The 26,144-nt window shown below is 37.8% G+C and overlaps 1 protein-coding gene across 2 annotated transcripts in view; it reads right to left on the bottom strand.

Annotated features, from left to right (window-relative positions):
• The window catches only part of HOMER1 (homer scaffold protein 1), a 131,715-nt gene that overhangs the window by 97,410 nt on the left and 8,161 nt on the right, over positions 1–26,144 (bottom strand). The window contains exon 2 of one of the 2 annotated variants that reach the window (XM_079915691.1): positions 7,038–7,129. The exons of the other annotated variant lie outside the window; for it this stretch is intronic. The gene's annotated coding sequence lies outside the window, so the exon portion shown is untranslated. The remainder of the gene's footprint in view (positions 1–7,037; positions 7,130–26,144) is intronic. 2 annotated transcript variants of the gene reach the window in all.

Genomic DNA, 26,144 nt, shown 5'->3' on the forward strand with positions numbered 1-26,144 from the left:
AGAGAAAGGCAGAGTTGCTTATTTTTCTAAATCTGATGACATTTAATGTTTAAAAATCAATATAGTATAGATATAGCATATATATTCTGCTATTTTTCAAAGGTAAATTACAGTTCTTTGGTATAAAATTTAGTTTTCATATTTTTGTACCAAATTGTTTCTGACATGCCTTAAAATTTTCTCCTTTGTGGAGGGGCGAGTAGAATGGAAAATGTGTATTAGTCAAATTTTTAACTTAGAGTCATCAAAAAATTTTTCTGTCTTAGCATCAAAAAATAATTTTAACAGATAAAACATATTTAATATTAAACTAGAGGTCAAAAGTAACAACACAATTCTCTTCTCAAATACATTAAACTCCCGGATGCTTTCCAAATAGTAAACGCCACCAGTCCATTCCCACTCTGTTTCTCTCTGCAATTTTCATTCCAACAGCCCTCAAGCTTGGAAGTGATTCTCACTTTCATCTGATCAAGTTTCCTCTAGTCACAGCTAATAATTAGATTTATCTCTTTTCTGAGTGGTCCTCAAGTAGTTTAGCTACAAGTCCGACCAATGAACAGCATCTGGTATTTTATGCATGGTCGCCACACATTCCCAGTATCTCAGGATTACCTAGCTTTCATACTGTTTTATTTTTCCATTGAAAAAGGCTGTACTAAATATAACTAAATGTGACCTATGTTTTCCATTTTTGTCGGCTTTTCAGGTAACAAAAATCATAGGCAAAACTATCAGATGCTGTGTCCCAATTTGGGGTTTTGCAAATACAATCAATCCCTGTAATTATGTGGTGTTTTGCTCAAATGCATTAGATCTATTACACAACAACTGTGTTAACAATTCAGTCATTATGGTATCACAAAAGCCCAAACAAACACATTTTCTGACTGTGAAGTTATTTAACATTTTTCACTGACCAAAAATTTGATTCAACAGTACAGTAAGCTAGATTTGGTTGTTTGTTTCCTCTTTATCTTTTCTGAAAATGAATTTAGTAGAGGTAAAGGGAGGCTGACTTCTGAGCTACCTGGAAGAGATAATCACTAAAGATAAAAGAGCACCTGACAAGATATAGTACTCCAGAGCTTATGAGAGTGTTTTTCAAACACTGGGTCACAACCCAGAGGGTTATAATTAATTTAATGGGCATTTTAAGAAATGAATGAGAATGTAAAACATCAGACTGTATCACACTTGGTAAGGGTATATGTATCATTTCATGAAACTTTTGGCTACATATTTATATATGCTTGTCACAAAGCAGGATGTCTTTTTTTTTTTTTTTCCTACTGTGGATCAAAAAGTTTAAAAACCTAGAGATAAAAAATGCTTTTACTTAATGTTTATGAAAACTCTGTGAAGCAGGTATACAACACCCATTTCATAGTACAAAAGCATAGGTCCTAAGTGACTTATCCAAAGTCACACAGCTAGAAAATGATATAATAAGCGTATTTTTTTAAAAATGCAAATGGACATGAAATTCAACCTCACTAGGAATCAAAGAACTGCAAATTATAACCATGAGTTATCATTTTTTCACCTGTCAAAACAAATAAAAGGAAACCTTTTATTTTTTTAATGAAAAAATTCAATGTTTGAGTTTAAGGAAATCTGACACTTTCAGAAACACCTAGTGGGGGTATAAATTAGTAAAGGCTTTCCAAAAACACTTTGACAATGCATATCAAAAGCTTTAAATTTCTGTGCATATCCTTTGACATAGCAATTCCATTCTAGGAACTTACCTTAAGGAAATCATATATATATATATGCAGATATTTAGCTATAGGGATGTATCACCACACTGTTTATGATAAGCAAAGATTGTAAATTAAAACATCTAATGACATAAGATCAAATAAATCATGGTAGATCCACATAACGGAATCCTACGTAGCCATTAAAAAACAAAGTTCCAGAATATTCAGTGACATAAGGTGTCCAATATAGTAAGTGAAAAGAGTTTATGTAAAACTGTTAACACAGCACAATTCAATTTTTGTTTAAAAATTTATCTACAGTTGAATCCTGAACAACGTGAGGGTTAAGGGCACCAATACTCTGAGCAGTCAAAAACCCAAGTACAACTTTACAGTCAGCTTTCTGTATCCTTGGATTCAACCAACCTTAGATCGTGCAGTATCGTGATATGTATCTAGCAAAAAAAATCCAAGCGTAAGTGGACCCTCGCAGCGCAAACCCGTGTTGTTCAAGGGTCAACTGTATATTCAGAGAAAAAAATCCATGGAAGATATACTTATATTCTGCCCTTGCCCTGCCTTGCCTTTTCCCAACACAGAAACCAGAGTGATCCTTCTAAAAACTGAAGCTAGTATTTAAATACTCCAGGAAAAAGATAAAAAAGGGGCGAGAGGTTAGGATAAACCAAGTAAGGCAAAATGAGGTTGCTACTGAAGTGGGTGGGAAAATGGTGGTATAGGAGACTGTATTTTCTACTTTTTTGTATGCCTAAAAAATTTCATAATATAGAGTTTTAAAGTAATAAAACCTAAATCAGGTGGAACATTGCTCAAAACCCTCTAATGGCTTCCCATCTCACTCATAGTAAAAGCCAAAGTCCTTAAAATGGTCTAAAGACCTGCCATCAGTGTTTCTCAACCCTGGCTGCATTACAAACACCTGGCCCCAAGCCCTAGAATCACTGGTCTGGTGGGCAGCCCCGCTTCCAAGGTGATTCTCATGTGGAATCACCTCTCAGGAGGGAAAAACCACTACAGGATAGGACCCCTGCTCCCTCTCCAATCTCTCTGTAGCTTACTGTTTTGTTTTGTTTTAATTTTTATTGGAGTATAATTGATTTACAATGTTGTGTTAGTTTCAAGTGTAGAGCAAAGTAAATCAGCTATACCTATATATATATTCACTCTTTCTTTTTTTTAGATTCTTTTCCCATATAGGCCATTACAAAGTATTGAGTAGAGTTCCCTGTGCTATACAGCAGGTTCTTATTAGTTATCTGTTTTATACATAGTAGTATGTATATGTCAATTCCAATCTCCCAATTTATCCCTCCTCCCCCTTACCCGCTGGTAACCATGAGTTTGTTTTCTACATCTGTGACTCTACTTCTGTTTTGTACGTAAGTTCATTCATACCCCTTTTTTTAGATTCCACATATAAGTGATATCATATGATATTTGTCTTTCTCTGACTTACTTCACTCCGTATGACAATCTCTAGGTCCATTCATTTTGCTGCAAATGGCATTATTTTGTTCTTTTTTATGACTGAGTAATATTCGAAAAGATACATGCACCCCAGTGTTCACTGCAGCACTGTTTACAATAGCCAGGACATGGAAGCAACCTAAGTGTCCATCAACAGAGGAATGGATAAAGAAGATGTGGCACATACATACAATGGAATATTACTCAGCCATAAAAAAGAACAAAATGCCATTTGCTTACTGTTTTTTGCCCAGCCACAATGGCCCTCCTTGTTTCTCAAACAATGCCAAGCACACCCTACCTCAGGGCCTTTGCCTGAAGCACTCTTTCCCCTCAGATCTGTCTAGAATCTTCCTTTGCCTCCTTCAGGTGTTTGCTCAAATGTTACTTTCGCAGTGAGGCCTTCCTGGTTGCCCTATATAAAAACTGTAGCCCCTTCCTCTCCTCTCCCAGGACTTCCTATCCCCCTTCTTTTACTGTTCCCCACTGCACTTATCACCATCTGACATACAACATATTTTCTTATTTATTATCCCTCTCCCCCAGCTAAAGTGTTATCTCCTTAAGGGCAAGGATTTTGCCATTTTTAATCAGGGCTGTGTTCCCAGCAACTCAAACACCTGGCACATATTAAGCACCCAGGAAATACTTAACAAATAAATGAATAAATGACTATATACCAAGACATTTAGAGTTGTTGGTGGTGGGATTACAAATGACTTATTTTTTCTTATCTCAACTTTTCAATATGTGAACATGTACTATATTTATAAGAAAAAAATCTGAGCAAACAATATTAATGTAATGTATTTCCTTGCTTTAAAAAAACACAGTTAGTGGAATGTTATCTCGGTGATTACACAAATAAATAGCTATGTAAACATCCAGTGAGCTTTAGATTTGTGCATTTTACTGAATATATGCCTTAAATTTTTGAAAAAGTGAAAGACAGTTAAAAATATTACAGCCTGAGTGATAATGGATTCATCTGGCAAACAGAGATTTGGAGACACTCTTGCCTGTGGAATACTTCCTACAAATCATCCACAAATCTCCACTGACGCAAGTTTTTTCATCAACTAGGTCTCCTCAGAATTCTCTTCATGGTGTGTAACAATACCTAGAGTTATCCTATACAACAATAATCTAAAACTACTTGTGTGCCTTTAATTGTGAACCAGCAAGCTTGTCCTAAGAAATCCTGTAAAATATCAACTCTAAGAAAGCCAATCATCTAAACCTGCAGAAAGTTCCCTAACTGGTTCTCCAGCTAACAAAGCATAGAAGATGATGATGGATTAACTAAACATTAAATACAAATATTAGCTGAACCAATTGATAAACAGAAAAGTATCAATTCTGCTAAAGCCTTTGTGTTGGGCAGACATTCCACACTACCTAAGTGGATAATAACAGAACTCGGATTAAGGTTGCCTCATCCAACTATTCAGTGACCATTTAGGAACCAGTTCTCTTCAGTTCTTCTGTAAAAGTCTAAAACCCGGATTCTGGACAAAGTGGTAAAATCTACTCTTGAATCTTTCCTACTCAAACATAGCCTCTCATCATGTGAAAAAGTGCTCTAGAGCCTCAACTGAATGCTCTTTTTGAGACATTTGAGAAAAAACAAGTTAGCCTTATTTCTCAAGAAGAGAGCAGTGGTCTTAACAGCAAGGGTACTACAAACAGCACAGGAGCACGGCATGTCATCCTACAACAATTTTACATCATGGTAATAAAAAAAATCATATCAAAAATAAATATGGCTAGAGAAAAATGCAAAGTTTACATGAATTTATAAGCTAGGCCATAACACTTTTAAAAAAAATCAACACCTTCCTATCCCCAGTATCCTAAATGCATTCATTCTTTTCTACTATTTTCTACTTTGGCAGAAATATCAAAAGTATTTGTTGAGTCATTTGTAGTGATGTGGATGCACCTAGAGTCTGTCATACAGAGTGAAGTCAGAAAGAAAAAAACAAATACCGTATATTAACACATATATATGGCATCTAGAAAAATGGTACCGATAAACCTAGTGGTCGGGGAGGAATAGAGACACAGACGTAGAGAACAAACCTGTGGACATGGGAGGGGAAGGGGCGGGTGGGATGAACTGAGAGAGTAGCATTGACATATATACACTACCATGTGTAAAATAGGTAGCTAGTGAGAAGCAGCTGCATAGCACAGGGAGATCAGCTCGGTGCTTTGTGACGGCCTAGAGAGGTGGGGTGAGGAGGGTGGGAGGGAGATGCAAGAGGGAGGGGATATATATACACATATAGCTGATTCACTTTGTTGTACAGCAGAAACTAACACAACATTGTAAAGCAATTATAATCGAATAAAGATTAAAAAAAAGCCTGCTAACTATTATAAATTCTCCAAGACTAAACTTTCCCTCCCCCTATATTATTAATAGAGCCAGAAGGCAAATTTCTGCTTATCGCAATTTCTTAGAAGAAAGCCTTCACTGAATTAAGATTTAAAGTTCTCCCTTGAATCTCTTAACAGACTAACAACAAACTCCCTTTGGATCCCCATATTATTCAGTATTTCACATGACAGTGCTAGGAAAAAACTTGTCTGCTTGCTGTTATGCCGAAACAAGACTACAACTCAACACACTTCTCACTCATTTGTCAAGAAGCTCAGCCATGTTCTGTTTTCCACTAATACTGATCTTATCTCAGGTGTCTGCTGTATCTACTCATATTTCTTTTCAACACTGTATCTTTAACCATCCTGTTTTACCTTGTTCCTGATTTTACAAATTACTGGAAATTCTCTGTAGTAACTGAAAGATTACAGAACTAATATAATAAAAACTGAATAGCTTAAACACTAGTTATTGAATTTTAAAAAGTAATAGTGACAAAAAAGTTGACTTTTTAACCTTTTGCAGTTGGAATGATAGAACATCTTAACCGTTTCCCTTTTATAAATCAATAAGCATACAACTTCCATCATTTGTGCCAAAGGAAGAGATCCGTAGACTGGATAATTCAAACTAAGAAATTCAAATATGCCACTTTTAAGCCTGAAAACAAAAGCCTAAACTTACAAAATGGATACGTGGTAAATTCTTTGGTTATAATTAACATTTTTGAGAGCTTACCATATGGCCACTGTTATAAGCACTACGCCTGTGTTATTTAATCCTCTCAACCTGTGTGAGGTAGTTGCTATTCACCCTCTTTTGCAGATGAGGAACCTGGGGCATAGAGAGGGTATGTAACTTGCTCAAGATGACACATGGTAGAGCCAGCACACAAACACGGCCTGGCTCCAGAGCCCACATCTTTATCCTATACTGACTCCTTGGATGGGAAAAGAATACTTTTGCCAGGTAAACCCGAGTTCACTGATGTAGCCAAATTCTTGCCTGACCTTTGAGCTGAAATTTTGTTGACAGAAGTGGGATAGTATAGCTAGACAACTCTGCTTACTATGCATGTTAAGCACTGTTAAGAGTACTTAAAGGGCTTCCCTGGTGCCGCAGTGGTTGAGAGTCCACCTGCCGATGCTGGGGACGTGGGTTCGTGCCCCGGTCTGGGAAGATCCCACATGCCACAGAGCGGCTGGCCCCGTGAGCCATGGCTGCTGAGCCTGCGCGTCCGGAGCCTGTACTCCGCAACGGGAGAGGCCACAACAGTGACAGGCCCGCGTACCGCAAAAAAGAAAAAAGAAAAAAAAAAAAAAGCGTACTTAAGTGTTTTCATGGGATATATGTATGTGCACTGGCGCCACTTACCTTTTGCTTATATTTTGAAAACAATTTGTATTATAACACTTTATTGGAATGATAGTGTAGTTTGGAAGAATCCAAAAACTTACTTTTAGTCATGCCAATTATCATAGTTCTTGAGCTTTCCTTCTGCAAAGGAAGATAACTCTCTGATCTGTATTTTGATACAATGATTTCACCTCTGTAACAAAATACAATAATAACAACAATAACAATAATAGTGTTAGCCTGTCTGAGGTGAAAACATTGGTCTTTGAGACTAAAGTTACTAATTCCAATGTATCTTATATCTGCTTCAGACATTAACTAGGTTTCATCACATGCGGCATTTCTGAAAAGGATTACATGACAGGAATAATACGCATATTTTGATGAAAGAGGAGCTATACACTTGTGAAGATACTTTCTACTTTCTCCTTGTTGTTTTTCCTGTCTTGATTTGGTTTCTTTCTGGCAGAAAACATCTTAAGAATTTAATTCTTCCAGCATTTTATTGAACACTTCTCCTCTGATAAAGAAGTTTTTCCAGGAAAGTGTTTCCCTTCAGTTTTAAAAATGTAATTCCCTAACTAGTTGTACTTTATACTTTCTGTAAAAGCTGTCTGAACCATTACAGGATTCCTACACACACATGCACGCACACACACACACAGTCAGAAAGGTTAGATTACATACAAACAAGTTTTATAAAGTGGGCTATATGAACTACTTTAGGAAATACTTTTAAAGTCTTTTTCTTATCAATCATCACAACTAAATATTTGTGACGTGGACATAGAAAAAAACATACTTCACTAGGTGAAATTGTAAATAATCAATGTAAAATGGGAGAGCAACAGAAGACTTCAGTAAATTGACAGATCTTTTAAATGTAGGGCTGCAAAAAAAAAATTATACCATGTGAAAAATAGGATTTATTGATATCCTCTTTAAATAACTGTGGAAGGTTGAATAATTGCCCCCAAAGATATACAGCTCCTAATACCCAGAACTTGTGAATGTTACCTTGTTGGTAAACAGGATTTTGCAGCTGTGATTAAGACTCCTTAGATGGAGAGATTCTTCTGGATTATGCTGGTGGACCCGAAATGTAACCACAAGTGTCCTTATAAGAAGGTGGCAGAGGGAGATTTAACTAAAGAAGAAGCTTATGTGACAAAAGGAGAAGAGTCAGGGAGATTGGAAGATGTTACACTGATGGCTTTGAAATGGAAGAAGAGGCCATGAACGATGAATACAAGGAATGCAGCTCCAGAAAGTGGAAAAGGCAAGGAGACCATTCTCCCCTAGAGCTTCCTGAGGGACTGCAGCCCTGCTGACACCTTGGTTTCACCCCGTGAAACTGATTTTGGACTTCTGACATCTAGAACCGTAAGAGAATAAATGTGTGTTATCTTAATACCAACTTTGTGGTAATTTGTTACAGCAGACATAGGAAACTAATACACTAACAGACGGTACAAATCTTCAGTTAAAACCTATTGACCCTCTGCCATTTACAGAATTAATTTATTCTAAACTATGTTAAAAATAAGTTTCTCATCATATATCTCAAATAATATGTTTACTTAATAGGAATAGAATAACTGAAAAAAATAGCATAAAATCTTAATAGAAGCAAATTTGAATATATTAAAGCAATTTTAGGCAAGTTGTTTGCCAACTGGGTATTTTCAACTGCAGGTGATTTGATGAAAATTAAAGCTCAAGAATAACTCTTGCCATGGGAAGAGTTACAATAATTGTTCAAGAGTAACAAGAGTAGTTGAGTAGTGACTATTTTCCTCCCATTTCAAACCAACATGTGATTCAAAAGCAGCACTGTTGCAAAATGAAACAGCTAAAAGGAGAAAAGGCAGAGGAAGAAAGTAACATTTTGTTGAATTCCTATTACATGTAAACGCCTTATATAAATTCTCATTTCCATCTCAAAACAACTCTAAGATATAAAAGAAGTTAGATTAAAAACAAACAAACAAACAAAAAAGGACTTGGAGGAGGGGATAGTTTAAATAATTGGCCAAAGGTCACAGCCAGTACTGGTATCTCTAGGATTCAAATCCAAGACCAACTGCAAAGCCCAGGACTTTTCACTACTCCCAAAGAAGAGAATGTTGTCTGGCAATGAAAACTAGACTTAAGTTTCTTTCTTCTTCATTTTTGAATTACTCACTGACTGATTCAAAATCTCATAAGTTATAAATCTTTGTTATTGTCATGCTAACAAATATGTTTTACTTCCTCATTCCCTCTGAGATGAGTGTTATAACTATACAAGTTACTATCTCCATATAAATATTAGAAAATATCCTGCTTCTTTCATTAGGCCCTTCTACAAGAATATTTAAAATACAAAAATATTCAGCAAACTAAAATTCTAAATATCTAACACTCAGTCAACAGAAACAGACCCAGAAATGACACAGATGATAGGACTAGTAGACAAGGACATTAAGATAGTTATTATAATGATAGTCCACATGTTCAAGAAGGCAGAGGAAAGCATAAGCATTTTAGGGAGAGACTTGAAGATATATAAAAGCCCCAAATCAGTTTTCTGGAGATGAAAAACAAACTGGATGAAATTAACAGCAAATTAAACACTGCCAAAGGAAAGAAAACTAATTTGAAGATACAGAAATAGAAACTACTCAAAATAAAGCACAGAGAAAAAAAACCACAAAAATAGAGTATCAATGTAATTATTATAGAACAACTTCAAGTAGCCTAATATACATGCAATTGAAATCCTCAAAGATGGGAAGAATGGAAAAAAATATCTGAAGAAATTACGGTTGGAAAATTTACAAACTGGATAATATCCCAAAGCCACAAACCCAAAAAGCTTGACAAACTTGAAGCACAAAGAAACATGAAAAAAACTACACCAAGGGACATCATAATTAAATTGCTTAAAACCAATGATAAAGAGAAAACCTTAAACACAATCTCAGGATTGTGGGGCACATACAGAGGAACAAAGGAAAAATGATAGCAGACTTCTCACTGGAAACAACACAAGCCAGAAGACAGTGAAACAACATCTTAAAAGTATGAAAAGAAAAACTCATCAAGAATTCCCTACCCAGTAAAAACATATTTCAAAAATGAAAGTGAGGGCTTCCCTGGTGGCGCAGTGGTTGCGAGTCCACCTGCCGATGCAGGGGACACGCATTCATGCCCCAGTCCGGGAAGATCTCACATGCCGCAGAGCGGCATGGCTGCTGAGGCTGTGCAATGGGAGAGGCCACAACAGTGAGAGGCCCGCGTACCGCAAAAAAAAAAAAAAAAAAAAGAAAGTGAATTTAGGGTGATGAAAATATCTTAGAACTAGACAGAGGCGATGTTTACATAACCTCTTCAATGTGCTAAATGCTATATGCTTTAAAATAGTTAATGGTTACTTTCATGTTACATGAATTTTACCTCAAAAAAAAAAAAAACCTTTAAAAAAATGAGGGTGAACTTATTTTCTCAAGACACACAAAACCTGAAAGAATTCACCATTGGTAGACCTGTACTGTGAGACAATGTTAAAGGGAAGTTTTAGGTAGAAGAAAATGATACCATATGGATATCGATATCTAGAGCTACTCAAAGGAATGAAGAGCACCAAAAATGGTAAATATGTGGGTAAATATAATGTTTTTTGCCTTATTTTAAAAATAATTAAGGGACTTCCCTAGTGGAACAGTGGTTAAGAATCCACCTGCCAATGCAGGGGACATGGGTTCAATCCCTGGTCCAGGAGGATCCCACATGCTGCAGAGCAACTAAGCCCGTGTGCCACAACTACTGAGCCTGCCCTCTAGAGCCCGTGAGCCACAACTACTGAACCTGCATGCCACAACTACTGAAGCCCGCGCACCTAAAGCCCATGCTCCGCAACAAGAGAAGTCACCGCAATGAGAAGCCTGCGCACTGCAACGAAGAGCAGGCCCTGCTTGCCATAACTAGAGAAAGCCCATGCACAGCAACGAAGACCCAATACAGCCAAAAATAGATTAATAAAATAAATTTTAAAAACATAATTGATTAAGTAAAAATAATAACAATTTATTTTGAGGGTTATGTTATTAATAGAAGTAAAATGTATAATAATAGCACAAACACTATACTACTGTAAGGTTCTTATTATATGTGAAGAGATATAATACCACCTGAAGGTAGAGTGTGATGAGTGCATACTATAAACACTAAAGAATCACTAAACAACAACAAAACATATTTAGAGGTATAGTTAGTAAGCCAACATAGTAAATAAAAGGAATTATAAAATATACTCAAGTAAGTATGTCAAAACAAGGCAAAAGAGCAAGAAGAGAGGGCAACAAAGAATAGATGGGACAAACTGCAAACAAGTAAGATGGTAGACTTAAACCCAAATAATACCAATAATCATATTAAATGTATATGGTCTAAAGACCCCAATTAAAAGGCAGAGACTGTCATACTGGATATAAAGGAACACCTAACCATATGATGTTTATAAGAAAATCATTTTAAAAATCATTTAAAATATAAAGACACATGTAGGTTAAAAGTCAAAGTAATCATAAAGTCTACTCCCATCCCCAGATTGCAAGCTCCAAGAGTTTGTTCACCCTTCTGTCTCTGACACTCAGCAACTGGCATGCTATGTTTATTAACTAATAAAAGCCTTTAGAATTTGTGAAAACTTCTACACCACCTAACTATTCCCAGGCCACAATATCTGAGGCACCAACAGCTGTTTTTCTTGCTGTTATCTATATCTCACTTCAAAAAGTCTATTCTCTCTTTCCTACCCAGTCTCCCAGGGGCTGAGAAAGCTGGAACCTAATCTTGTTAGATCTGTGCCAAAAGTAAAAGAACACTGTTTCTGAGTGAGGGTTCGGTTTTTCTTGAATAAAGTACATCTATTTGGCTGCTCCCTGAGAGTCGTGAGTATTTCTTTGTCAGACCAGCTAGAAGCCTTTTGCCATGAACTGGATCCTAGAGGAATAGGGGAATAGAAAATAGACTTGTGGGTTTAGGTTTAAAAGTACAGGGAGAATAGTAGGAATTCAGCCGTTCAAACTGCTTCCTCCTCCTACCTCCTCTCCCTCACAAAATTTATATATGTGTTTCTCCTCTACCCCATCCTCACCCTAAGCTAACAGTAGGAGATGAACTCTGAGGAGCTAAAGGACTGACTCCTGGTGTTTCTGTATCTCTGTTCCTTTCTTCCAACAAAGTTTGGAATATGCTATTGCTAATGAAAATATGATATATGATGCTTGTATTTGTAAGTTACAAAGAATACATTTTAACATTTCAAAGGATTCTAGGCAAGGTACTGGATATATAACAGGCCTTAACCTTCATGGACTTAGATAATTACCAACTGTGATCAGTATTGCCAAAGAAAATAGAGAGCTGTGGGAAAGAGTGTGCACATCAGGAATGGAGGAAGAGATTTAGATTGGATAGTTAGCTAAAGAGTGGGAATCGGAGTGATAATAGTGTTTCATAGGCTCAGACAATAGCATGTGTGTGACAAAATGCATTTTCCAAAGATGGCTGCAACAGTAACTCCTGTCCCTCTTCTAGAACCATGTCATCTGCCTATCAGGAGGTGGAATTTATGTCCTCTTCCCTTAAATCTGAATGGACCTTTGTGATTGCTAGACCAAAACAATGAGGCCAGAGTGATGCAGTATGACTTCTGAGACCAGGTGGCAATAGGCCATCCAGCTTTCAGCCTGGTTCTTGTAGGGCACTCACTCTTCAAACTTGACCACGATGCAGAAAGGAAAGCTAAACAGACTGCGGAGAAGAACCAAGGTCCCTGGCTGAGTTCACAGTCAAGAGCCAACACTATCTTGCCAACCATATGAATGACCCATTTAAAAGTAGATCTCGCAGCCCCCGGTTGAGCCACCCCAGACAGTGCCACATAGAGCAGATATGAGCTGTCCTCACCAAGCTCTACCCAACTTGCATATTGGTGAGCTAGATAAATGATACTGTTGTTTTAGGCCACTCAATTCTGAGTGGTTTGTCATGTAGAAAGAGATAATCAGAACAATGTGGATAGATCTTGAGGCTGGCAAGAGCTTGGCAGTTCCAGAAACTGAAAAATACAGTGTGGCTGCAACACAGAGAGAGAGATAACACCAGCATCAGCAACAACCAACAGTTAATATTTGGTATTTATTATTTTGTATGGCATTGTTTTAAGTGATTTATATGTATTACTTTATCATTAGAATCCTATTGCATATACTCTTAAAACGCTGACTTTAAAATATGGGGAAACCGAGGCACAGAGCAGTTAAAATGACTTGCCCAAGATCACACACTCAGGCAGTCTACTACAAGAGCCTATGCTATGAATAAAGGCGTACTTCCGCTCAAAGGACAGAATGGCATAACATGAGGTGTAGAAAGGCAGATCAAGCCCAGGTTATGCAGATCTTCACAGAATGGGTGGAAGTTCAGGTGTTAGTTTATGAGTAATAGGATACTACTGAACAGTTTTAAGCAGGGTAGTACATGATCTAACTAATATTTAAAAGATCATTCTGGCTGCATGTGAAGAACAAATTAGAAGAAAGGCAATAATGTTTGACAGCAAGGTACTCCTTGAGAATAAAATTAGAAATAACTAAAATATAATGGTTTCACTGAAAGAATATAATTGATGGATCAAGTTGATAATACCAAGCCCCATGATCAACGTTAACATACAAAAAGAGAACTGCCAAGACACTGCTATGTGCCTTCTGGTATAATGCAACAGACAGGAAGTAAACCACAACCATCTATGACATATTCCTAGGGGAAAAATTTCAAACCTGAATCCAATCAAGCCTAGACCTAGCCACAAGTTTACCAAAGACAGGAGAACAGAGGAACAAGTTAAACAACACTGTGAGGATACTGCCTGCCAAATCCAGAATATGTAAAATTCTAGATGACAAATTTGATAAACAGCAAGAAAGGGAGGATGCTGTTATAGATTAAAAGGAACCCAAGAAATGTATCAACCAAGTGCAATGTGTGAAACATGTCTGGAAGCTGATTTGAACAATTCAATGATTTAAAAAGACTGATGAGGTAATTGGGGAGCTCTGATCACTGATCAGATGTTAAGAAATTATTAGTGGGATTTTTTGGTATGATGATAGTATTGTACATATTTTTTTAAATAGTCCTATTTCTTAGTGATACATACTTAATATTTACAGATAAAATTATATCATGTCTAGAATTTGCTTTAAAATAATGTGGAGAGGGACAGGCAGTATAGATGAAACAATATGTGCCATATGTTAATAACTGTTGAAGCTGGATGATGGATGCATAGGGGTTAATTATACAAATCTCTTTAGGTTTTCGTATGCTTAAAACTTTTCTTAATACAAAATTTAAATTTTAAAAATTTAGGAGTCTATCTAAGCTCCCCTAATCCAACCAAAGTGAGGCTGTAAACTCAGGCAGAAATGACAGGCTAATGACTAAGTATAAAACCTCCAAGTGTTTTGCTTTTTCCTTCAAGAATATGCAACACAAAAGCAGATGACGTGTAAGAACAGGCGATTCATGAGAGGTGATTAGGCAGTGCCCCTAGCACTCTCTGGGGGTGAGGGGGTCCCAACAATCCCAGTGGCAGGTGAAGATTGATTCATGAGACTACTGTAGCACTAAACATCCAATCAATTACCTTTACTCGTCAAGCAACCTCCTGATTGCAATGGTTCCACTGTGGCATTTTTTTCCATGGGAGAGGATGTATTTCTAATGACTTATTAATAAATTGCCATTCTAGTTTATTTATCAGTCGCTTTTAAGTTTTCGCAGTGTAAATCAGTCCATAGAGCCCCAAATCAGACATCCTAAATAAATAACTAGTAAGCCAAACACCCCAGACTTTACAATCTGATAACCACACCAAAATATTGTCAACTTTTCACCACAGAACTTCCTCTGTTATTATAAATCCTGCACATAGTAATAGAGCTATTACTAAAATCTGCACATTTATAATAAATAGAAAATAAATTTCAAAATGGAATAGTTACCATTTATTGAGCGGCTATTAAGTACATCAAGCACTAGATCCTTTGGATACATTTTACTACCTAAATCTTCAATCTAGATGGAGCACATACTATTTCCATTTTACAGATGAAGAAAAGGATGTAAGTGAGCTATTGAAGATCACAAAGCCAAGTTGAGGATGAAGCCAGAATTCAAACCTAGATTTGAGGCTAAACCAAAGAACTTCTTAAATTGTTGTAGGCTAAATAGATTCTTGTGGGTTTTCATGGTTACCAGACCCAAAATATAATCTGTGAGTACATGTTTAATAATTTGAGTACCTAGTGAATGCCAGGCATTCGGTTAAGAGCTATGGGGAATATACCAAGAGGAACCACATATACATCCTATTCTCAGAGAGGTTTCAACTAGAAAAAAATTTTTTCTAATAGAAGATACTTATGTAAGAGTACAAAGTGATAAATGCCACAGGAGAGGTAATATAAAGTGCTAAGAGGATTCAGAAAAGGGAGAGATTTCAAGATTTCAAAATACAAGAAATGTATAAACTTGTTAAACAACCGATTTTTAGGTTGGCTTGTACTGATGGATGGTGTACTGAGTGGTGTATGTACACCACTCAGAAAGAACACAAGGCCAAGCAATAGAAGGCTAGGCTCTACCACCATCTAACATTGGGACTCTGGGCAAAGCCCTCACCTGCTTCACTTAAAAACAACACAGGTACCGACTTACAAGGTTATTTCTGCATCTGAAAACAAAGGGAAACAAAACATTGATTAAAAAAAAAAAACAGGCAGAATATCTCTAAGGTTCTTTCCTCCATCTACATGAAAACTCTACTTGAAAAAGTTAATATACTACTTTAATTTTTAACTTATATTCAAGTTAGACCCAACATTCAGTTACTAAAAGAGGAAAAACAGGCCCTCTGGGGTCGAACAAGTATTTCAACTGCATAAATGCAACACTTTGACGTGAACTGAAATTTCACTCTGCTGCTTAAAATCCTCCAGGGTCCCATGACCTCTGCAGACAGACCCATGGAGGAGACATACGAAGTCTCCTAGCATAACTTGACTTGTAGCCCCTAACAGTAACTGGCTAGGGAAGGAGACTATTTGCACCTTTATACTCAGCCTCTGGGGCAGCTAAAGGGTGTAGAGGAACATATTCCTGAACACCTGTCATGTGCCAAGCAGTGCAGATACAATTTACATTAAAATGTGATCTCATGAGGACTGGAATTTTTGTCTATTATGTTCCCTGCAATATTCCCAGCACCTGAAAAAGTGCTGGGTGCACGGTGGACGCTCAATAAACATCTGTTACTTGAATTAATAGACAAGGCAGTTTCTGCCCTCATGACACTTATGGTCTAAACTAATGCTATCATAAGAATTTAGAAACATATTTTTAGGTAATAAGTATGAGTATATTTTATTCTTTTGTATTTTACTTACCTTTTCCTTTATTAAACTCTAATCTGAGTAATTTAATAATATCTGACTTTAAAGATTCTTGTAATTGGTGAACATGTCTAATAAGAAAGACCTAATCAGATATTTAAATAATCTTCTGTAGACCTATTAAGATGACCAACAAGATGGCTTAACTATACAAAAGAGTTTTCATAAAAACAGTTGTATGTGCATCTTATAAAATTAATTACAGTAGAATAGGTGATTATTCCTATCACATATAATATTTAAACCTCAACTTCCTTACTGAGAATTAATATTTTCATGGTTCCATCAAGGCCCCCCAAATCAGGATATTCCAAGATAATCAATGAAATTAGAACATTAAACAGCTTAAGTTCTTTGGATATAAAATACAGGAGGAAGGGGTTTATTAATGGGTATTTTATTAGAAGGCGATAAAGTCTAAAATCTTATCTTTGGCTTTCAGTAATACTAGAAGTTAAAAAATTTTTTTCATGTTCTTTATTTGGAAGTCAGAAAAACACAAAACTTAGTTTTAATACCAGAAATTTAACTGTATAAAAACTAGTTATAATAACTGTGATTTATTAAGTAGTTCCTATTGCCACAATGTTTTAACAACTTGTTTATATCTGATCCTTTAACCTTCATAATTCTATCCCCATTTTACAGATGAGGCAACTGAGACATACAAAACTTAAGTAACCTGCCCAAGATCACAGAGCTAAGAGGATCAATAATTTAAATGCAGCCACTGGCTGGTTCAAAAGACCTCATTTGATTTCTAAACTGCTCTGCCTGTATTATGCTATGCTGTTCTATATCACAGCTAGAGCTTCTGCAGCCTAAATCCATCTCTCGAGGTTAAATTAAAAAAAAAAAAAAAACTTTAAAAAATGGTGCCAGTCCCATCAATTTAGAGCTTGATGGTGAAATTAAACTTTATAGAACAAAAGCTGAAGTAAAATTTATTTCACTTCAAAGTCTCTGTTTCTTAACTGATTCTAACTACTACAAAAAAGAAAAATGCTGTTCAATTTGCTAGTTAAGACATATTCCCCCAGCATGAAAGTCCCCATAAAAAATAAAATGCTATCCAAGCTGTCATGATAGTGAAACTAGAATTAGCCAAGGAGTACAGGTATTTTGAATGACTAGAAAGAAAACAAAGCCCACCCATCCAAGAAGACTAAGAATATTTACATTTATCAAGAGTAAGAAAGATAGGGTAAGTTAAAGTTGCAAAACTGCTTCCAAAATAGTAATACTATACTGAGTTCTCGATAGGCATCAGAGCAATGTTCGAGTGCTCACGCCAATCAATTAACCTCTGTGACTTTCCCCAGTATGACAGAAGAAAAAATTCAGTAAAGGACCCCTCTACACTCTGGTTCCCCATGAGTGCATGTGTGTTGTGTTTGGCATGTGTACAGGGCACAAGTGAGGGATGGGGAGATAAATATTAAATGGAGCCCCAAAACTCAGGAGAGCTCCAGGACATGCCACAGGACTAGGTTCCAGGATGCTTCCCGCAGACAAGGCTTTAAATGTTAAGAAACTGGTGCCATTCTGGCAAACTTAATACTTACTAGGTTGGTTTCCTAAGACAAGAATGTTCTCTACAGAAGGAAAAGGGGACTGGGGTGGGGAAAAGTGGCATATGTAAATAACTCTAAATAGAACACTACCAAAATTGGACATACCTCTTTCGTGCTTCATTTTTAGCAGAATGGAGGCCAGGAAAGCCCTTCTAAGACACAGTTCTCTTCTCCTCAGGTACAGGAGCAACCTGGATTTAGACTGTTTCCACAACAGGAGCACCAAAACCTGTGCTTTAACCTCAGGTGGGCCCTCCAAGCTCCTCACTGTTCATGGTCAGTAATCTCTCCCATTCTTCACCTCTCTTCCCAAGGCTCTGACCAACCTTCATCCTCTACAACAGGGGTCCGCGGCATGGTACCGGTCCGCGGCCTGTTAGGAACCGGGCCGCACAGCAGGAGGTGAGTGGTGGATGAGTGAGCGAAGCTTCATCTGTTGCGCCCCATCGTTCCCCAGCGCTCGCATTACTGCCCGAACCATTTTTTTTTTTTTTTTTTTTTTTTTTTTTTTGCGGTACGTGGGCCTCTCACTGTTGTGGCCTCTCCCGTTGCGGAGCACAGGCTCCGGACGCGCAGGCTCAGCGGCCATGGCTCACGGGCCCAGCCGCTCCGCGGCATGTGGGATCTTCCCAGACCGGGGCACGAACCCGTGTCCCCTGTATCGGCAGGCGGACTCTCAACCACTGCGCCACCAGGGAAGCCCCCGAACCATATTGCTCCCCCAACCCCATGGAAAAACTGTCTTCCACAAAACCGGTCCCCCGTGCCACAAAGGTTGGGGACCGCTGCTCTACACTCTCAGAAGATGGCCTTGTCTTTCATCATTTTCTAGAATACATGCCCATGAAGGCAAGGCTCTTTGTTCACAGATGCAGCTCATATACTTAGAATAGTGCCTGACACATAGCAGGCATTTAGAATATTTGTTTATTACATGAATCAGGGAATGAATTGAGGAAATGGAGTCCCCCAGCTAAGGAACTCCCTCCCAGTCTCCTGCCCTTTAACCTACAAACTTAACCCAATCATATCCTTCCATACATACATCGCTCCAGTCTACAAGGAAGATATGCCTCTTATTTAAGGTTAACTATTTCTCCTGTGCTCCAGATTGCACTCTCTCCCATCTCCTTTCTCAGTAATTATCCCTCTGTACTCTAATTTTTAAATACCCCTAGCTATGGACTCCTTTCTCAGGGCCTAAAATGAATGCTTAGTCCCATTTTGAAAACAAAACCACAACAATTTCTTGAACTCTAGAGCTTGCTGAAGCTACACTCTATTTCAGAGAAGCTTAGTCTTAAAGGAGAAGCCTACACTTATGGTCCCTGCTTCCTCATCCTTCATTAGCACCATCACCTGGTGGCAATTTGGATTCATCCCAGGCTGCTCAAACTTCTCAAGGTAAGGTCGTTAAAGGACCACTACTTACCCAACCTAATAGATACTTTTTGCCTCATTTGATGTTTTTGCTACATTTGATCCTGGCTACTCAATTCTGGAAACTCCCTTTCTTGGCTTTTTGACACTGTTCTCTCACTGTGCTAGCCTGAGAGCTCTCTCAGCTTCTTTGCTGCCCCTTAAATGACTATTCCCCCAGAGAGGCCTGATCTGCCCTTTTCTATAAATATCCTGAATGAGCTCATCCACATTCAAAGTTTCAACCACTACTTATATATTCTAATGATTCCCAAAACTCTATCATCAGCCTAATTCTCTTTTCCTGAATACCAGACCTGGATACCCAACTATAAGACATTCCCACGTAGTTGGCCATAAATACATCCATTTTTACTCAATTTGTCATCTCACCTCACTGCAAACTTGCTTTTCTCCTTGTTCCCTATCTCAGCTAATGGCTGACCAAGCCAATCTCCTTACCCCTCTATATCAACAGGGTTCATTGTCAACGCCTATAGATAGTACTACTTAAATCTCTTTTTGACTTCAGCCCATGTTCTACTCTACCTTAATTCAAGCCATTATTCTTGACTAAGCTGCTGCCATTAACCTATTACACAATTAAACTTGAGGATCTCCAAGACCCCCACTCATTTCTCTCTCATATACACACACCCCTCCTCCAAGTCTAAAACTTCATCCCATATTGTAACCTGAGTAGTTAATCTAAAACACAGGCATGGTATTAACTCTACCAGCTTAAAACTGTTCCTTTGCTCACCACTATGTAAAGCAATGGCCTCTAAAGTGGGGTACAGGAATAAATTATTTTCTCTTCATTTCTATTTTTATGTTTTATAATATATATGTATGTGTGTTTACACACACACAGTAGGACATGCAACTTATAAATATACACATATGAAGGAATATGCCCAACATCTTTCATTGATATGGGTGCCACAAAAACATGTGGAGACCACTAATCTACAGAAAGTACAATCCTCTGACATGACACAGCCATCATCTGTCCCTGGACTAACTTTCTAGCCAAATCTACTTTTATATTATATCTGAGTTATGCCAAACTACCTTAAACTTTCTAACTAGCATATGCCACCTTTGAAGCTGTACCTTTGCCACTCCCCTGCCCAAAATACCCTAACAACCTCCTCACACATTTTCCCTCTCCTCACTGCCCCCACCCCCCGGCCCTCATCAACTCTTGTTTGTTCTTTAATGCTCCAAACAAACATAACTGGCTATGTGAAGCTTTCTCTGACCTTCCCAGGTAGAGGAGGGCACTTCCTTCTCTGTGCTGGCAAATACAACATACATCTCTGTTACAGCACTTAAGTCACAGTAATGTAATTTCTTGTTTACATGACTGTCTACTCATCTTTGTATTGCCAGGGCCTAGCGTGACTCATAACACAAATAAAGTGCTTAATGTTTGTTATACAAATGCTCAAGAGGCACAGTGCTAAGGAACAAACTGTAGCAACACCTTAGCTACCTGACACAGTTGAGAGAATAAGTGCTCTGCTTTGCTGAGGTTTGGGCTGATGATCAACTTTAACTTTTAAATTTTAAGATGTGGTTACATCATGCACTGAGTTTTCCGGTCAAGTCAGAGAGATTTTTAGAAAGTCAACACTTCATCATCCACCAAATGCTAATCAATTAACCATCAACAGTGTCAACACATTCTGAAAGATACCTTATATAAATTCAAAAGCTAAGGCTCAGTGATTCGGGTCAAACATGGCAAATTAATTGCACACATATATCTTCCATTTCTGAAACTACACTAAAATGAAAGTGAAGGGAAAAAGAAGGTATAAACCCATAAAACCAAAGAACAGAAGTGACTCCACTGTGTAATTTTAATACAGTGTTGAAAGAAGTAATTTGGAAGAAGGAATAGTACGTGACTTGGCAGAGCCAAGGAAACTGTATAGTGCCTGCAAAAAAGGGAACTAAAAAGTGAACAACTTGCTGGCCAGAATTCAGAGGCAAAGGAATTGCAGGAGAGGGTGTGAGGTATGGGGCTGATACTGGGGAGTTGATCCAAAGTTTAAGTAACAGAACAATGAGAGCTCCCTTCACCCCTTCCCACCCTCCATAGTCAAGCAACTACCTTTACCAATAGCAGAAAACAAGGATGAAGCATTAAGAGAAAGGCTGCAAACCCTCCCCTTCATGTTTTTCAGTTTACAGCAGGTAATATGCCTCCTGGGTATATAATGGTATATACCTTGCTCTCAGAATGCCAAGAGGTATATACATTGGAAGATTGTTCTCTAGAGTGAACAGTCTCAAAGAAAAGACCTACAATCTCAGAGAACAGATCTCTACTTACTGATACCTGGAAATCACCCAAGAAAATGGCCTGTTCACCACCTAAATGCCTAACACGAAGCCCACCGGTGACAGGACTCACTGGGTCACAGAGAGCTTCTAACCGGCTTTTTAGTATCTTACTTTTACACACAGCTCAGGATTACCAGATATTCCAGGAAAGTTTCCATCATGAAAGAAGAAACTAAACAAAAAAGGAACACAAAAGAAAATTTAGGGAACAGAAAACAAAACTTCAAAACACTGTAAGTGTCCTCAAATCGATGACATATTGAGAAAGAAGACCTGGAAATTTAAAATTATGTGAAAATTAAAAATCCAATAAAAGTATTAGAAGATGAAGTCAAGGAAATTTCCTTAGAAGGCAGAATAAAAAGAAAAAAACTGGTAGATAAGACAAAAAGGTTACCATCCAACTAATAGGTCAGAAAGAGAAAAAAATGTATGAAATGATATTTTTTAAAAATAGAAGAAAATCTCCCAAACTTAGGGAAGTTGACGGCTGATATGGTCCAGCAGTGACCAAAAGAACAATTCAAAAAAAACAAAAAAAACATACAAACAAAAAGTGCCACACCACATCATTGTGAAATTTTTGAACAGCAGAGAAAAAAAATAAATCCTAAAACATTCCAAAGTGGGGTAAGAGTAACACATGAAGGAACAGGCATCAGAAACAAGCAGGCTTCAACAGGAACACTGGAAACTAGAAGACGACAGATCAGTGCCTTCACAGTAATAAGAGAAAATTACTTCCTGTCTAGAGATCTAGCCTCAGTTGAGGGGGAGGGCACTTTCACATATGTCTCAAAAAAGTTATCTCCTACCTAGTCATTTTCAGGTAACTACAGGAAAAGGAGATTCACTAAAACAAAAGGATAAATGAAGAAAACAGTGTCCAGGAAACAGGAGATATGATGCCTCACCACCCACCCCCCAAAAAAATTAAAGGAAAGTCTAGTATGAGACTACATAATCCAACTAAAGAGTAACCAGTCCATAGTGGAGCAGGAATGCAGAGGACTACAGATTTTTAAAAGTTAAAAAAAAAAACAAAAATAAATGGAATGGACATACTGATACTTGAGCATTTGGAAAATATCCATAGGTATTTGATGTGGTGCAGCAGGCAGAATTCTAAGATGGCCCCTAGATTACTGCCCCCTGGTGGGCATTTTCTGCATAAAACTCTCACCTTCAGTATGGGTAGAAGGCTTGAATATGATGGGATGTCACACAGGTAATTAGGTCACTAATCAGTTGACTTTCAACTAATCAAAAGGGAGGGTACCCTGGGTGGCCCTGACTTATTTAGGCGAGTCCTTTAGAACAAGATGAAGCACCAGAGAGGGGCTCCTCCTGGCTGCCTTGAAGTCACAGCCACTTTGAGTTCTATAGCTGCAAGGAAATGAATTCAGCCAACAACCACATGAGCTTTGAAGGAGATGCTGATCCACAGATAAGACTCTAGTTCGAGCTGCCACCTTGACTGCTGCTGCCTTGTGAGACCCTGAGCAGAAGACCCCGTTAAGGTGTCTGGATTCCTGACTCACAGAAACTGAGATAAATGGGTGTTGTTTTAAAGCCACTAAAATTATGGTGATTTGTCACACAGCAACAGAAAACTAATACGATAGCATGTGGACAAACTTAAGGATAGCTAAACAGGATAAACAACTTAGAAGGAAATCATACTTCCTCCAAAAGCATAAAAACTTCAGGAGTCAGACTTCCCTGGTGGCAGAGTGGTTAAGAATCCGCCTGCTAGTGCAGGGGACACGGGTTTGAGCCCTGGTCCAGGAAGATCCCACATGCCGCGGAGCAACTAAGCCTGTGCGCCACAACTACTGAGCCCGCGCTCCAGAACCTGTGAGCCACAACTACTGAGCCCGCGCGCCTAGAGCCCGTGCTCCGCGACAAAAGAAGCCTGCGCACTGCAGTGAAGAGTAGCTCCCGCTTGCCGCAACTAGAGAAAGCCCGCATGCAGCAACGAAGACCCAACGCAGCCAAAAATAAAAATAAATTTTAAAAAAATCACAAAAAACCTTCAGAAGTCAAAGCAGTGTCAGGTAGTTTAGAAATAATACATTCCGAAATGCCAGAAAGCAGAAGTCACTCTGAAGCAAGTGGCATTAACTGGTAAGTACTGCTGGAGGTAATCAGGTTTAAAGAGATAGAGATCAGTTTCAAGTTGTCCTGGATCTTTTAGCTTATAAACAGTAGATAAAAGGTTCAATCAAGGTTTCCCCCTTTAGTTCAAATTTATGACGTTTTTCAATTTGCAAGCAGAGAAAAGAAAGCTTCAAGAATCATCGAGGCTTCTGAATGGACAGAAGTTTCTCATATGTAAGCTTCGTTTTTCAAACGCCGTGACTCTAAGTAAGGTCCTTGGACCAACATCAACATCACCTGAGAAGTCATTGGAACAGCAAATTCGTGGGCCTCACTCCCAGACCTACTGAATCAAAAACGTGGGTTGAAGTCCAGCAATCTGTGTTTTTAACAAGCCCTCTAGGTGATTCTGATGCAAATTCAAATTTGAGAACCACTAATCTAGTGTGAATTTCTGCCGCTACCCTGCTATGCTCTGGTCTTCCTTCTTGAGTCAAGAGTTAAAGCATTTCCAAACCTACTGTATCCAACCTAGATCAAAGTATCACAGTCACTAACATATGGTAGGAGCTCAAAAAGTGCCAAATAAATAAGAGACTAGGCTTCAGGTGTATTTCTTTCACCAGAGGGTTTTTAGAACACTGGCTACAAATGCCTTCAGGCAGGACATGCTCTCTTCACTTTCCCACGGTCCCCACCAATCCTTACTGCCTTCTGCCTTATATATTCACACATTTTTCTGCCCAGCCAATGATAGCATTAGAGTTTGGGACCTCTGGGGGAAAAGATTCAGAAAGAATAACAATTTTAAATCTGGATACAATAAGGCCCAGCTGTCTCTTATGAATTCTAGGGAATCAAACAACTTACAGCTGTTGCATGATGATTCAGAAATTGTACTGTAGGCCACAAGTGATCCTTCCACTTATGGGTCTCATGGTCCAACATTAAGCTCTAGGAAAAGTGTTTCAAGATAACATCTTAAGCATTCTTTTTCTGGTCTGAAGTCTTCAGAGAAGTAGACCCTGCTTCCTCACACATTCTTGAGGCTCATGTGTCCATTAACTACAAGAGCAGTTAACAGGGCTTTGACTGATGGAATTTACACTGTAGAATCAACTTTGGAAACTATACAAAACATATGTAATAACATTTCAATTCATTTATGAGAAAGACTTCAATGTATTTAAAATATAATGCATTGAGCAGACACTGATTACGCTAAAATTAGAATGCACTTTCTTTCAGTACCATCTAAAAGGAAGACAACATCCATTTAGTTAAAACTCACTATCAAGACACTAAGCTTACATTAAATTAGAATTTTTTTTTTTAACTATGAGGGGTTAGAAACCCCCTATAAATCAGTCTCTGTATATGTGAGCATCCATTTAGGATCCCCTGAGCTAATGGTAGGAACCCCAAGGAGCTGGAGATCTAGCACATGTTCTGCCCCTGCATGACCTCCCCTAGTCACATTTTCCTTTTGAGCTCTGGCTCCAAAAAAAGTGGAGATTAGTACTAACATTCTGAACTACTCCTTACACTTAAACAAGAAACCATTTTTGCTATCATTGGTGTAATTACTTTAGCCAATTTTGAAAAGAAAAATAAAATTTGAGATAAACAAGCTAAAATTGATACAAACACATAAGTATCTATGTATATGTAGGAACAGTGACTGATCCTGATAACTCTGTACTGTAGATATTAGTATTTTTTAAGACCTTCACTCTTTAAACCCAAGAGAAGTTCTAAAACTTAATATATTAATCACAGAGAAACTTAAAGATTCAGAAAGACTCAACAAAATTTCACAATTGTATGTCCCAGAAATAAACATGGTAGCACTTTAATGAATTTCCTTCAAATCTTTTTATGCATGTACAGATGTATTTTATATAGTTGAGAATATACAGCTTTGCATCCTGGTTTCTAATCGACCACTGCACCATCTTTGAAAATATTTTTCAGGCTAGCTTTGTACCGTATGACTAACCTACAGTTTACCACAGATCATATACTAATTACTCCAAATATACTAATATGCTACCAAGTAAAACTAAGTAGCAATATTTCCATTAATGTCTTATTACCCTCACATTAACATAGGCATAGCAATAAATGTCAATTTAGCATTAAAAAATAGTAAATGAAAGCAACAATAAAAATAGACAGCTAAAATCCTATATATTTTCAGTTGAGTAGGGAAAAAAGGCAGCCTGCAAGATCCAGAACTTTTTTTTTTAATCAA

Source organism: Stenella coeruleoalba (assembly GCF_951394435.1).
Source record: "Stenella coeruleoalba genome assembly, chromosome: 3".
Taxonomy (NCBI): domain Eukaryota; kingdom Metazoa; phylum Chordata; class Mammalia; order Artiodactyla; family Delphinidae; genus Stenella; species Stenella coeruleoalba.